The following is a 14938-nucleotide window of genomic DNA, read 5'->3' as shown; positions in this document are numbered from 1 at the left end:
TGGGTGCAGGTAGACCTAGAGTTATAGACAGACTCCAGGTAGACCTAGAGTTATAGACAGAGCAGGTGGGTGCAGGTAGACCTAGAGTTATAGATAGAGCAGGTGGTTCAGGTAGACCTAGAGTCCTAGACAGAGCAGGTGAATGCAGGGAGACCTAGAGTCCTAGACAGAGCAGGTGATTGCAGGTAGACCTAGAGTCCTAGACAGGGCAGGTGGGTGCAGGTAGACCTAGAGTCCTAGACAGAGCAGGTGGGTGCAGGTAGACCTAGAGTCCTAGACAGAGCAGGTGAATGCAGGTAGACCTAGAGTCCTAGACAGAGCAGGTGAGTGCAGGTAGACCTAGAGTCCTAGACAGAGCAGGTGAGTGCAGGTAGACCTAGAGTCCTAGACAGAGCAGGTGACTGCAGGTAGACCTAGAGTCCTAGACAGAGCAGGTGAGTGCAGGTAGACCTAGAGTCCTAGACAGAGCAGGCGAGTGCAGGTAGACCTAGAGTCCTAGACAGAGCAGGTGAGTGCAGGTAGACCTGGAGTCCTAGACAGAGCAGGTGGGTGCAGGTAGACCTAGAGTCCTAGACAGAGCAGGTGACTGCAGGTAGACCTAGAGTCCTAGACAGAGCAGGTGGGTGCAGGTAGACCTGGATTCCTAGACAGAGCAGGTGACTACAGGTAGACTTGGAGTCTTATACAGAGCAGGTGAGTGCAGGTAGACCTAGAGTCCTAGACAGAGCAGGTGACTGCAGGTTGACCTAGAGTCCTAGACAGAGCAGGTGACTGCAGGTAGACCTAGAGTCCTAGACAGAGCAGGTGACTGCAGGGAGACCTAGAGTCCTAGACAGAGCAGGTGACTGCAGGTAGACCTGGAGTCCCAGACAGAGCAGGTGACTGCAGGTAGACCTAGAGTCCTAGACCGAGCAGGTGACTATAGGTAGACCTAGAGTCCTAGACAGAGCAGGTGACTGCAGGTAGACCTAGAGTCCTAGACAGAGCAGGTGACTGCAGGTAGACCTGGAGTCTTATACAGAGCAGGTGACTGCAGGTAGACCTAGAGTCCTAGACAGAGCAGCTGAGTGCAGGTAGACCTGGAGTCCTAGACAGAGCAGGTGACTGCAGGTAGACCTAGAGTCCTAGACAGAGCAGGTGAGTGCAGGTAGACCTAGAGTCCTAGACAGAGCAGGTGAGTGCAGGTAGACCTAGAGTCCTAGACAGAGCAGGTGACTGCAGGTAGACCTGGAGTCCTAGACAGAGCAGGTGACTGCAGGTAGACCTAGAGTCCTAGACAGAGCAGGTGAGTGCAGGTAGACCTAGAGTCCTAGACAGAGCAGGTGAGTGCAGGTAGACCTAGAGTCCTAGACAGAGCAGGTGAGTGCAGGTAGACCTAGAGTCCTAGACAGAGCAGGTGACTGCAGGTAGACCTGGAGTCCTAGACAGTGCAGGTGACTGCAGGTAGACCTGGAGTCCTAGACAGAGCACGTGACTGCAGGTAGACCTGGAGTCCTAGACAGAGCAGGTGAGTGCAGGTAGACCTAGAGTCCTAGACAGAGCAGGTGACTGCAGGTAGACCTGGAGTCCTAGACAGAGCAGGTGACTGCAGGTAGACCTGGAGTCCTTGACAGAGCAAGTGACTGCAGGTAGTCCTTTAGTCCTAGACAGAGCAGGTGACTGCAGGTAGACCTGGAGTCCTAGACAGAGCAGGTGAGTGCAGGTAGACCTAGAGTCCTAGACAGAGCATGTGACTGCAGGTAGACCTGGAGTCCTAGACAGAGCACGTGGGTGCAGGTAGACCTGGAGTCCTAGACAGAGCAGGTGACTGCAGGTAGACCTGGAGTCCTAGACAGAGCAGGTGACTGCAGGTAGACCTGGAGTCCTAGACAGAGCAGGTGAGTGCAGGTAGACCTAGAGTCCTAGACAGAGCAGGTGGGTGCAGGTAGACCTGGAGTCTTAGACAGAGCAGGTGAGTGCAGGTAGACCTAGAGTCCTAGACAGAGGAAGTGTTTGCTGTTGCACCCCTTTATGTTAATCTTTATGTTTTCATATGAGCAAAGACACAAACAACACAGGGTTACACATAAACAAAAGTACAGTCAATAACTCAAAAGAAAAAAATATATATATACAGTGTGTGCAAATGTAGTAAGATTAGGAAGGTAAGGCAATAAATAGGCCATAGTGGCGAAATAATGACAATTTAGCATTAACACTGGAGTGATAGATGTGCAGATGATGATGTGCAAGTAGAGATACTGGAGTGCAAAGTAGCAAAAATATAAATAACAATATGGGGATGGGGTAGTTGGGTGTGCTACTTACAGATTGGCTGTGTACAGGTACAGTGATCGATAAGCTTCTAAGACAGCTGATGCTTAAAGTTAGTGAGGGAGATATAAGTCTCCAGCTTCAGGGATTTTTTCAATTTCTTCCAGTCATTGGCAACAGAGAACTGGAAGGAAAGGTGGCCAAAAGAGGAGTTGGCTTTGGGGATGACCAGTGAATATGCCTGCTGGTGCGCGTGCTACAGGTGGGTGTTGCTATGGTGACCAGTGAACTGAGATAAGGCGGGGCTTTACCTAACAAAGACTTATAGATGACCTGGAGTCAGTGGGTTTGGCGTCGAATATGAAGCGAGAGCCAGCCAACGAGAGCATACAGGTCGCAGTGGTGGGTAGTATATGGGGCTTTGGTGACAAAACTGATGGCACTGTGATAGACTGCATCCAGTTTGCTGAGTAGAGTGTTGGAGGCTATTTTGTAAATTACATCGCCAAAGTCAAGAATCGGTAGGATAGTCAGTTTTACGAGGGTATGTTTAGCAGCATAAGTGAAGGAGGCTTTGTTGCGAAATAGGAAGCCGATTCTAGATTTAATTTTGGGTTGGAGATGCTTAATGTGAGTCTGGAAGGAGAGTTTACAGTCTAACCAGACACCTAGGTATTTGTAGTTGTCCACATATTCTAAGTCAGAACCGTCCAGAGTAGTGATGCTAGATGGTCGGGCGGGTGCGGGCAGCGATCGGTTGAAGTGCATGCATTTAGTTCTTGCATTTAAGAGCAGTTGGAGGCCACGGAAGGAGTGTTGTATGGCATTGAAGCTCGTCTGGAGGTTTGTTAACACAGTGTCGAAGAAGGGCCAGAAGTATACAGAATGGTGTAGTCTACATAGAGGTGGATCAGAGAATCACCGGCAGCAAGAGCGACATCCTTGATATATACAGAGAAAAGAGTCGGCCTGAGAATTGAACCCTGTGGCACCCTCATAGAGACTGCCATTTATGAGAATTAGGCACTTAGAATTGTCTTTATTTTAACACAATAAACCTGATACCATCAGAACATGTGTATAAGAGTGCAGTCAACAACAAAAAAACGGTGAGATTTGACATATTGAATAACTGAATTCCCACCAAAATCCCTGAATGCTATTCATTATTCATCCCAGAATGCCATTCAATATTCATCCCTGAACTCCATTCATTATTCATCCCTGAATGCCATTCATTATTTATCCCTGAATGCCATTCATTATTTATCCCTGAATGCCATTCATTATTCATCCCTGAATGCCATTCATTATTCATCCCTGAATGCCATTCATTATTCATCCCTGAATACCATTCATTATTCATCCCTGATTGCCATTCATTATTTGTACCTGAATGCCATTCATTATTCATCCCTGAATGCCATTCATTATTCATCCCTGAACTCAATTCATCATTCATCCCTGAACTCCATTCATTATTCATCCCTGAACTCCATTCATTATTCATCCCTGAATGCCATTCATTATTCGTCCCTGAACTCCATTCATTATTCATCCCTGAACTCCATTCATTATTCATCCCTGAATGCCATTCATTATTCATCCCTGAATGCCATTCATTATTCATCCCTGATTGCCATTCATTATTTGTACCTGAATGCCATTCATTATTCATCCCTGAATGCCATTCATTATTCATCCCTGAACTCCATTCATTATTCATCCCTGAACTCCATTCATTATTCATCCCTGAACTCCATTCATTATTCATCCCTGAATGCCATTCATTATTCATCCCTGAACTCCATTCATTATTCATCCTTGAATGCCATTCATTATGCATCCCTGAATGCCGTTCATTATTCATCCCTGAACTCAATTCATTATTCATCCCTGAACTCCATTCATTATTCATCCCTGAACTCCATTCATTATTCGTCCCTGAATGCCATTCATTATTCATCCCTGAACTCCATTCATTATTCATCCCTGAACTCCATTCATTATTCATCCCTGAATGCCATTCATTATTCATCCCTGAATGCTATTCATTATTTGTCCCTGAATGCCATTCATTATTCATCCCTGAATGCCATTCATTATTCATCCCTGAATGCCATTCATTATTCATCCCTGAACTCCATTCATTATTTGTCCCTGAATGCCATTCATTATTCATCCCTGAATTCCATTCATTATTCATCCCTGAACTCCATTCATTATTCGTCCCTGTGTGCCATTCATTATTCATCCCTGAATTCCATTCATTATTCATCCCTGAATTCCATTCATTATTCATCCCTGAACTCCATTCATTATTCGTCCCTGAATGCCATTCATTATTCATCCCTGAATGCCATTCATTATTCATCCCTGAATGCCATTCATTATTCATCCCTGAATGCCATTCATTATTCATCCCTGAATACCATTCATTATTCATCCCTGATTGCCATTCATTATTTGTACCTGAATGCCATTCATTATTCATCCCTGAATGCCATTCATTATTCATCCCTGAACTCAATTCATCATTCATCCCTGAACTCCATTCATTATTCATCCCTGAACTCCATTCATTATTCATCCCTGAATGCCATTCATTATTCGTCCCTGAACTCCATTCATTATTCATCCCTGAACTCCATTCATTATTCATCCCTGAATGCCATTCATTATTCATCCCTGAATGCCATTCATTATTCATCCCTGATTGCCATTCATTATTTGTACCTGAATGCCATTCATTATTCATCCCTGAATGCCATTCATTATTCATCCCTGAACTCCATTCATTATTCATCCCTGAACTCCATTCATTATTCATCCCTGAACTCCATTCATTATTCATCCCTGAATGCCATTCATTATTCATCCCTGAACTCCATTCATTATTCATCCTTGAATGCCATTCATTATGCATCCCTGAATGCCGTTCATTATTCATCCCTGAACTCAATTCATTATTCATCCCTGAACTCCATTCATTATTCATCCCTGAACTCCATTCATTATTCGTCCCTGAATGCCATTCATTATTCATCCCTGAACTCCATTCATTATTCATCCCTGAACTCCATTCATTATTCATCCCTGAATGCCATTCATTATTCATCCCTGAATGCCATTCATTATTTGTCCCTGAATGCCATTCATTATTCATCCCTGAATGCCATTCATTATTCATCCCTGAATGCCATTCATTATTCATCCCTGAACTCCATTCATTATTTGTCCCTGAATGCCATTCATTATTCATCCCTGAATTCCATTCATTATTCATCCCTGAACTCCATTCATTATTCGTCCCTGTGTGCCATTCATTATTCATCCCTGAATTCCATTCATTATTCATCCCTGAATTCCATTCATTATTCATCCCTGAACTCCATTCATTATTCGTCCCTGAATGCCATTCATTATTCATCCCTGAATGCCATTCATTATTTGTCCATGCCAGTAAAATGTGCTATAATTCAATCAATGCCTGCCATTCATTATTTGTCCATGCCAGTAAAATGTGCTATAATTCAATCAATGCCTGATAAAAAAAAAAGAAAAGTGAAACAGTTTGGAGTATTTTCATCTATTGTCCAACTGTTGCATTTATTACAATAGTTTTAAAAATATTGGAACAATTTTGATGACCGCTCATCACACTGAGTGCAGTGCAACAGAGCATTGTATACAGTCCGTTCCAAAGTTTGAGCCACACTAAAGTGCATAGAACTACATCTGAAAGAACGGTCCATTGCTGCGTTTGCATAGTTTGTGTGAAGTGTGTAGGGCCCTTAACAGAGAGCGAGAAAGTGGGAGGCAGGGAGAGTTTGGCCTGTGTTAAAGACCTCATCTATTTGGTTGTTTTGGCAGTTGTTGTGAGAAGGGGGGAGTGGGAGGCAGGGTTGACAGCATGCCAGGGCTGGTTAAAAGGAGAGAGAGAGAGAGAGAGAGAGAGAGAGAGAGAGAGAGAGAGAGAGAGAGAGAGAGAGAGAGAGAGAGAGAGAGGAGAGAGAGAGAGAGAGAGAGAGAGAGAGAGAGAGAGAGAGAGAGAGAGAGAGAGAGAGAGAGAGAGAGAGAGAGAGAGAGAGGCCTTGTTGCTAAATGCTGTAAATAACATCAGAGGCCGAAGCTAAATGGAAATCGATGCAGTTACCCTATTAGCATGGGCTTGAACTCACACAGGCTTTGTACCATCTCTACCTCGCTCTCCCTATCCCTTCCTCCCTCTCTCTCTCTCCCACTGACCCTCTCTCTCTCTATCCCTTCCTCCCTCTCTCTCTCTCCCACTGACCCTCTCTCTCTATCCCTTCCTCCCTCTCTCTCTCTCCCACTGACCCTCTCTCTCTCTATCCCTTCCTCCCTCTCTCTCTCTCTCTCTCCCACTGACCCTCTCTCTCTCTATCCCTTCCTCACTCTCTCTCTCTCCCACTGACCCTCTCTCTCCCTATCCCTGCCTCCCTCTCTCTCTCTCCCACTGACCCTCTCTCTCTCTATCCCTTCCTCCCTCTCTCTCTCTCTCTCTCCCACTGACCCTCTCTCTCTCTATCCCTTCCTCACTCTCTCTCTCTCCCACTGACCCTCTCTCTCTCTATCCCTTCCTCCCTCTCTCTCTCTCCCACTGACCCTCTCTCTCTCTATCCCTTCCTCCCTCTCTCTCTCTCCCACTGACCCTCTCTCTCTCTATCCCTTCCTCCCTCTCTCTCTCTCCCACTGACCCTCTCTCTCTCTATCCCTTCCTCCCTCTCTCTCTCTCTCTCTCCCACTGACCCTCTCTCTCTCTATCCCTTCCTCACTCTCTCTCTCTCCCACTGACCCTCTCTCTCCCTATCCCTGCCTCCCTCTCTCTCTCTCCCACTGACCCTCTCTCTCTCTATCCCTTCCTCCCTCTCTCTCTCTCCCACTGACCCTCTCTCTCTCTATCCCTTCCTCCCTCTCTCTTTCTTCCACTGACCCTCTCTCTCTCTGTCCCTTCCTCCCTCTCTCTCTCTCCCACTGACCCTCTCTCTCTCTATCCCTTCCTCCCTCTCTCTCTCTCCCCCACTGACCCTCTCTCTCTCTATCCCTTCCTCACTCTCTCTCTCTCCCACTGACCCTCTCTCTCCCTATCCCTGCCTCCCTCTCTCTCTCTCTCTCCCACTGACCCTCTCTCTCTCTATCCCTTCCTCCCTCTCTCTCTCTCCCACTGACCCTCTCTCTCTCTATCCCTTCCTCCCTCTCTCTTTCTCCCACTGACCCTCTCTCTCTCTATCCCTTCCTCCCTCTCTCGCTCTCCCACTGACCCTCTCTCTCTCTATCCCGTCCACCCTCTCTCGCTCTCCCACTGACCCTCTCTCTCTCTATCCCTTCCTCCCTCTCTCGCTCTCCCACTGACCCTCTCTCTCTCTATCCCTTCCTCCCTCTCTCTCTCTCCCTCTCTCCTGCTTATTTGGATCTCCTATTTTGATCCATCTTTCACACAACACAAATACAGTAAACACAGGGAGAAAGTCAGTGTGCTGTATATTTGACTAAACATTAGCTAGGGTGTGTCTGTAATTAGGTGTCCCGGTAACTGACCCTGTGTCTGGGATGATCCCCTATATAATGACAACCATAATGATTTGGTTCACATTTGCATAACCCCCCTAATCACCCTTATTTGAATACCTAACGATTGCGGGGTAGATGATTCTGTGGAGTGCTAAGTCATAATTAGATAAATAATTGCTTTGGCTTTAGCCTGCCTCTCCTCTTCCATACACCATCTGTTGGAGAGGGTGTTTGGGGGGGGGGGGGGGGGAGAAGGGGAGGTAGAAGAATAATGAAAATATGAAGATTTTTGTAGATGCTGTTGTTTTAATTTGGAGTAAAGATCACAGGAGTAAATGACACAGATACAGTATGTCTACTCTTTCCTCCCTCTAGTTCTCTCTCCATCTCTCTATTCCTTCTTTCTTTCCACACTGGAGCAGCGATATGACGATTCTGAAACCGACTGGGGGAGATGGCTATCTAACTCTACACCTGCTCAAGCATATAAGCTTCTCACTGGTGCCATAAGGCTGCGTTGTATGGCTCTGTTATAGAAGAGTATCAGAATGATTGGTTTACTAATCTTTGTTTTGTTTCAAACAGAGACAGCTGGGTTGGTGTTATTGTCTTGTTTTTGTTGTGTTGTTGTGGGTCCAGAAATGATGCATCTACAGCTTAATGCTGGTGATTAGGTATTAATACTTAGCATATTTCCTAGTCATTCTCTTTGTATGTTTATTTGAGTGTGCGACATTCGTGTACATTTGTGTGTAGGTGTCTATGCGTGTGTGTGTGTTTACCTGTAGCCTACTGTTGAGAGCTGAATAGCAGAATTATGGGTATTGTAGTAAAGAACAGAACAGGTTGGTCTCATGTATTGTTGTATTATACAGCAACTGTCCCTCAAACAAAGCTGTTCATTAGATTCCTCTGTTCATCATTCCATCTCTTCATCTCCTCTTTATCCCCCGCTCTTTTTTGACAGCAGTGACTGCAGAAAGCACACTATTAGAGAGCCTCCGTCCTCTCTCTCTATCTTTAGTCTCCATCCTCTCTATCTTTAGTCTCCATCCTCTCTATCTTTAATCTCCATCCTCTTTATCTTTAGTCTCCATCCTCTATATCTTTAGTCTCCATCCTCTCTCTCTATCTTTAGTCTCCATCCTCTCTATCTTTAGTCTCCATCCTCTCTATCTTTAGCCTCCATCCTCTCTATCTTTAGTCTCCATCCTCTCTCTCTATCTTTAATCTCCATCCTCTCTATCTTTAGTCTCCATCCTCTCTATCTTTAGCCTCCATCCTCTCTATCTTTAGCCTCCATCCTCTTTATCTTTAGTCTCCATCCTCTCTATCTTTAGCCTCCATCCTCTTTATCTTTAACCTCCATCCTCTCTATCTTTAGTCTCCATCCTCTCTATCTTTAGCCTCCATCCTCTTTATCTTTAACCTCCATCCGCTCTATCTTTAGTCTCCATCCTCTCTATCTTTAGTCTCCATCCTCTTTATCTTTAGTCTCCATCCTCTCTATCTTTAGTCTCCATCCTCTCTATCTTTAATCTCCATCCTCTCTATCTTTAGTCTCCATCCTCTCTATCTTTAGCCTCCATCCTCTTTATCTTTAACCTCAATCCTCTCTATCTTTAATCTCCATCCTCTCTATCTTTAGTCTCCATCCTCTCTATCTTTAGCCTCCATCCTCTTTATCTTTAACCTCCATCCTCTCTATCTTTAGTCTCCATCCTCTCTATCTTTAGCCTCCATCCTCTTTATCTTTAACCTCCATCCGCTCTATCTTTAGTCTCCATCCTCTCTATCTTTAGTCTCCATCCTCTTTATCTTTAGTCTCCATCCTCTCTATCTTTAGCCTCCATCCTCTATCTCTATCTTTAGTCTCCATCCTCTCTCTCTATCTTTAGTCTCCATCCTCTATCTCTATCTTTAGTCTCCATCCTCTCTATCTTTAGTCTCCATCCTCTCTATCTTTAGTCTCCATCCTCTCTATCTTTAGTCTCCATCCTCTCTATCTTTAGTCTCCATCCTCTCTCTCTATCTTTAGCCTCCATCCTCTATCTCTATCTTTAGTCTCCATCCTCTCTCTCTATCTTTAGTCTCCATCCTCTATCTCTATCTTTAGTCTCCATCCTCTCTATCTTTAGTCTCCATCCTCTCTCTCTATCTTTAGTCTCCATCCTCTATCTCTATCTTTAGTCTCCATCCTCTCTATCTTTAGCCTCCATCCTCTCTCTCTATCTTTAGCCTCCATCCTCTATCTCTATCTTTAGCCTCCATCCTCTCTATCTTTAATCTCCATCCTCTTTATCTTTAGTCTCCATCCTCTCTATCTTTAGTCTCCATCCTCTTTATCTTTAGTCTCCATCCTCTCTATCTTTAGTCTCCATCCTCTTTATCTTTAGCCTCCATCCTCTTTATCTTTAACCTCAATCCTCTCTATCTTTAATCTCCATCCTCTCTATCTTTAGTCTCCATCCTCTCTATCTTTAGCCTCCATTCTCTTTATCTTTAACCTCCATCCTCTCTATCTTTAGTCTCCATCCTCTCTATCTTTAGCCTCCATCCTCTTTATCTTTAACCTCCATCCTCTCTATCTTTAGTCTCCATCCTCTCTATCTTTAGTCTCCATCCTCTTTATCTTTAACCTCCATCCTCTCTATCTTTAGTCTCCATCCTCTCTATCTTTAGTCTCCATCCTCTCTATCTTTAACCTCCATCCTCTCTACCTTTAGTCTCCATCCTCTCTATCTTTAGTCTCCATCCTCTCTATCTTTAGTCTCCATCCTCTCTATCTTTAGTCTCCATCCTCTCTATCTTTAGTCTCCATCCTCTCTATCTTTAGTCTCCATCCTCTCTATCTTTAGTCTCCATCCTCTCTATCTTTAGTCTCCATCCTCTCTATCTTTAGTCTCCATCCTCTCTATCTTTAGTCTCCATCCTCTCTATCTTTAGTCTCCATCCTCTCTATCTTTAGCCTCCATCCTCTATCTCTATCTTTAGCCTCCATCCTCTCTATCTTTAGCCTCAATCCTCTCTATCTTTAGTCTCCATCCTCTCTATCTTTAGTCTCCATCCTCTCTATCTTTAGCCTCCATCCTCTCTATCTTTAGCCTCAATCCTCTCTATCTTTAGCCTCTATCCTCTCTATCTTTAGCCTCCATCCTCTCTATCTTTAACCTCCATCCTCTCTATCTTTAACCTCCATCCTCTCTATCTTTAGCCTCAGTCCTCTCTATCTTTAGCCTCTATCCTCTCTTTCTTTAACCTCCATCCTCTCTATCTTTAGTCTCCATCCTCTCTATCTTTAGCCTCCATCCTCTTTATCTTTAACCTCCATCCGCTCTATCTTTAGTCTCCATCCTCTCTATCTTTAGTCTCCATCCTCTTTATCTTTAGTCTCCATCCTCTCTATCTTTAGCCTCCATCCTCTTTATCTTTAGTCTCCATCCTCTCTATCTTTAGCCTCCATCCTCTCTATCTTTAGTCTCCATCCTCTCTATCTTTAGTCTCCATCCTCTCTATCTTTAGTCTCCATCCTCTCTATCTTTAGTCTCCATCCTCTATCTCTATCTTTAGTCTCCATCCTCTCTATCTTTAGTCTCCATCCTCTCTATCTTTAGTCTCCATCCTCTCTATCTTTAGTCTCCATCCTCTCTATCTTTAGTCTCCATCCTCTCTCTCTATCTTTAGCCTCCATCCTCTATCTCTATCTTTAGTCTCCATCCTCTCTCTCTATCTTTAGTCTCCATCCTCTATCTCTATCTTTAGTCTCCATCCTCTCTATCTTTAGTCTCCATCCTCTCTCTCTATCTTTAGTCTCCATCCTCTATCTCTATCTTTAGTCTCCATCCTCTCTATCTTTAGCCTCCATCCTCTCTCTCTATCTTTAGCCTCCATCCTCTATCTCTATCTTTAGCCTCCATCCTCTCTATCCTTAATCTCCATCCTCTTTATCTTTAGTCTCCATCCTCTCTATCTTTAGTCTCCATCCTCTTTATCTTTAGTCTCCATCCTCTCTATCTTTAGTCTCCATCCTCTCTATCTTTAGTCTCCATCCTCTTTATCTTTAACCTCAATCCTCTCTATCTTTAATCTCCATCCTCTCTATCTTTAGTCTCCATCCTCTCTATCTTTAGCCTCCATCCTCTTTATCTTTAACCTCCATCCTCTCTATCTTTAGTCTCCATCCTCTCTATCTTTAGCCTCCATCCTCTTTATCTTTAACCTCCATCCTCTCTATCTTTAGTCTCCATCCTCTCTATCTTTAGTCTCCATCCTCTTTATCTTTAACCTCCATCCTCTCTATCTTTAGTCTCCATCCTCTCTATCTTTAGTCTCCATCCTCTCTATCTTTAACCTCCATCCTCTCTACCTTTAGTCTCCATCCTCTCTATCTTTAGTCTCCATCCTCTCTATCTTTAGTCTCCATCCTCTCTATCTTTAGTCTCCATCCTCTCTATCTTTAGTCTCCATCCTCTCTATCTTTAGTCTCCATCCTCTCTATCTTTAGTCTCCATCCTCTCTATCTTTAGTCTCCATCCTCTCTATCTTTAGTCTCCATCCGCTCTATCTTTAGTCTCCATCCTCTCTATCTTTAGTCTCCATCCTCTCTATCTTTAGCCTCCATCCTCTATCTCTATCTTTAGCCTCCATCCTCTCTATCTTTAGCCTCAATCCTCTCTATCTTTAGTCTCCATCCTCTCTATCTTTAGTCTCCATCCTCTCTATCTTTAGCCTCCATCCTCTCTATCTTTAATCTCCATCCTCTCTATCTTTAGTCTCCATCCTCTCTATCTTTAGCCTCCATCCTCTCTATCTTTAACCTCCATCCTCTCTATCTTTAGTCTCCATCCTCTCTATCTTTAGCCTCCATCCTCTTTATCTTTAACCTCCATCCTCTCTATCTTTAGTCTCCATCCTCTCTATCTTTAGTCTCCATCCTCTTTATCTTTAACCTCCATCCTCTCTATCTTTAGTCTCCATCCTCTCTATCTTTAGTCTCCATCCTCTCTATCTTTAACCTCCATCCTCTCTACCTTTAGTCTCCATCCTCTCTATCTTTAGTCTCCATCCTCTCTATCTTTAGTCTCCATCCTCTCTATCTTTAGTCTCCATCCTCTCTATCTTTAGTCTCCATCCTCTCTATCTTTAGTCTCCATCCTCTCTATCTTTAGTCTCCATCCTCTCTATCTTTAGTCTCCATCCTCTCTATCTTTAGTCTCCATCCGCTCTATCTTTAGTCTCCATCCTCTCTATCTTTAGTCTCCATCCTCTCTATCTTTAGCCTCCATCCTCTATCTCTATCTTTAGCCTCCATCCTCTCTATCTTTAGCCTCAATCCTCTCTATCTTTAGTCTCCATCCTCTCTATCTTTAGTCTCCATCCTCTCTATCTTTAGCCTCCATCCTCTCTATCTTTAGCCTCAATCCTCTCTATCTTTAGCCTCTATCCTCTCTATCTTTAGCCTCCATCCTCTCTATCTTTAACCTCCATCCTCTCTATCTTTAACCTCCATCCTCTCTATCTTTAGCCTCAGTCCTCTCTATCTTTAGCCTCTATCCTCTCTTTCTTTAACCTCCATCCTCTCTATCTTTAGTCTCCATCCTCTCTATCTTTAGCCTCCATCCTCTATCTCTATCTTTAGCCTCCATCCTCTCTATCTTTAGCCTCAATCCTCTCTATCTTTAGCCTCTATCCTCTCTATCTTTAGCCTCCATCCTCTCTATCTTTAACCTCCATCCTCTCTATCTTTAGCCTCCATCCTCTCTCTCTTTAGCCTCAATCCTCTCTATCTTTAGCCTCCATCCTCTCTCTATCTTTAGTATCCATCCTCTATCTCCTTTTCCCTACCTCTCTCTCCTCCCCTTCTTTCTCTTTGTGTCTGCCCTCTTCCTTATTCCCCCCAGTTTCTCTACCCCCCGCCTCCCTTAATTACTACATCCCCCCTCACCTATCTCCTCCCTCCATCAGTCAGACAGTAAAGTAGGCATAGTGTCCTGTCTGCCTGTGTAATGATGGGAGGAGACGTTAGCTTCGCCTGGCGCTCCATCTCTGCTATCGGAGCGAGGTGAGAACATTTGGGGCTAATTAGCTGCTGAAATATTGTCTATAAAGGCCTGGCACACTGCTAACTGTTCCCATCAAAACAGACCGAGCGGAGAGAAGAGGAGGGGAGGGGAGGGCAGAATAACATAGGAGAGGAGTGGCTAGGAGAAGCGTGTGTGTGTGTGTGTGTGTGTGTGTGTGTGTGTGTGTGTGTGTGTGTGTGTGTGTGTGTGTGTGTGTGTGTGTGTGTGTGTGTGTGTGTGTGTGAGTGTGTGTGTGTGTGTGTGTGTGTGTGTGTGTGTGTGTGTGTGTGTGTGTGTGTGTGTGTGTGTGAGTGAGTGAACAAGGGTTTTGTCTGCTGAAGAGTAGTTATTCTCTCTGAGTATTGGTGCTGACAGCTAACGATTAGCCGATGCCACCGTGGCTAATAAGGTAGTGTACATTCTTAATTGTGTCGCACCGGAAAGGTGGAGAGGTGGAATGGATTTGAAAAATGAGGGGAGTGGTATCAAGGTGTGTGTTTGTCCTGCTACGGCCCTGTGATGGTGTGTGTTTGTCCTGCTACGGCCCTGTGATGGTGTGTGTTTGTCCTGCTACGGCCCTGTGATGGTGTGTGTTTGTCCTGCTACGGCCCTGTGATGGTGTGTGTTTGTCCTGCTACGGCCCTGTGATGGTGTGTGTTTGTCATGCTACGGCCCTGTGATGGTGTGTGTTTGTCCTGCTACGGCCCTGTGGTGGTGTGTGTTTGTCCTGCTACGGCCCTGTGATGGTGTGTGTTTGTCCTGCTACGGCCCTGTGATGGTGTGTGTTTGTCCTGCTACGGCCCTGTGATGGTGTGTGTTTGTCCTGCTACGGCCCTGTGATGGTGTGTGTTTGTCCTGCTACGGCCCTGTGATGGTGTGTGTTTGTCCTGCTACGGCCCTGTGATGGTGTGTGTTTGTCCTGCTACGGCCCTGTGATGGTGTGTGTTGTTTGCTGCTTTATGTGTGTGTGTGCGTGTGCTGTGTGTGTATTTTGCATATGTGTGCTCGGGTCGATCAGGCGAGGGCTGTTATTACCAGAAAACACACCCTACTAGCAGTGAGAGAGGGAGGGAGAGTAGCTGTACGTAAGT

At 44.8% G+C, this 14938-nt stretch overlaps 1 protein-coding gene across 1 annotated transcript in view; it reads left to right on the top strand.

The window, feature by feature from the left end:
- LOC129845409 (uncharacterized) overlaps window positions 1–14938 on the top strand; it is a 145373-nt gene that overhangs the window by 63095 nt on the left and 67340 nt on the right. The gene's annotated exons all lie outside the window — the stretch shown is intronic.

Source organism: Salvelinus fontinalis, unplaced genomic scaffold (assembly GCF_029448725.1).
Source record: "Salvelinus fontinalis isolate EN_2023a unplaced genomic scaffold, ASM2944872v1 scaffold_0299, whole genome shotgun sequence".
Classification (NCBI taxonomy): domain Eukaryota; kingdom Metazoa; phylum Chordata; class Actinopteri; order Salmoniformes; family Salmonidae; genus Salvelinus; species Salvelinus fontinalis.
This window is presented reverse-complemented; position numbering and strand designations above follow the sequence as displayed.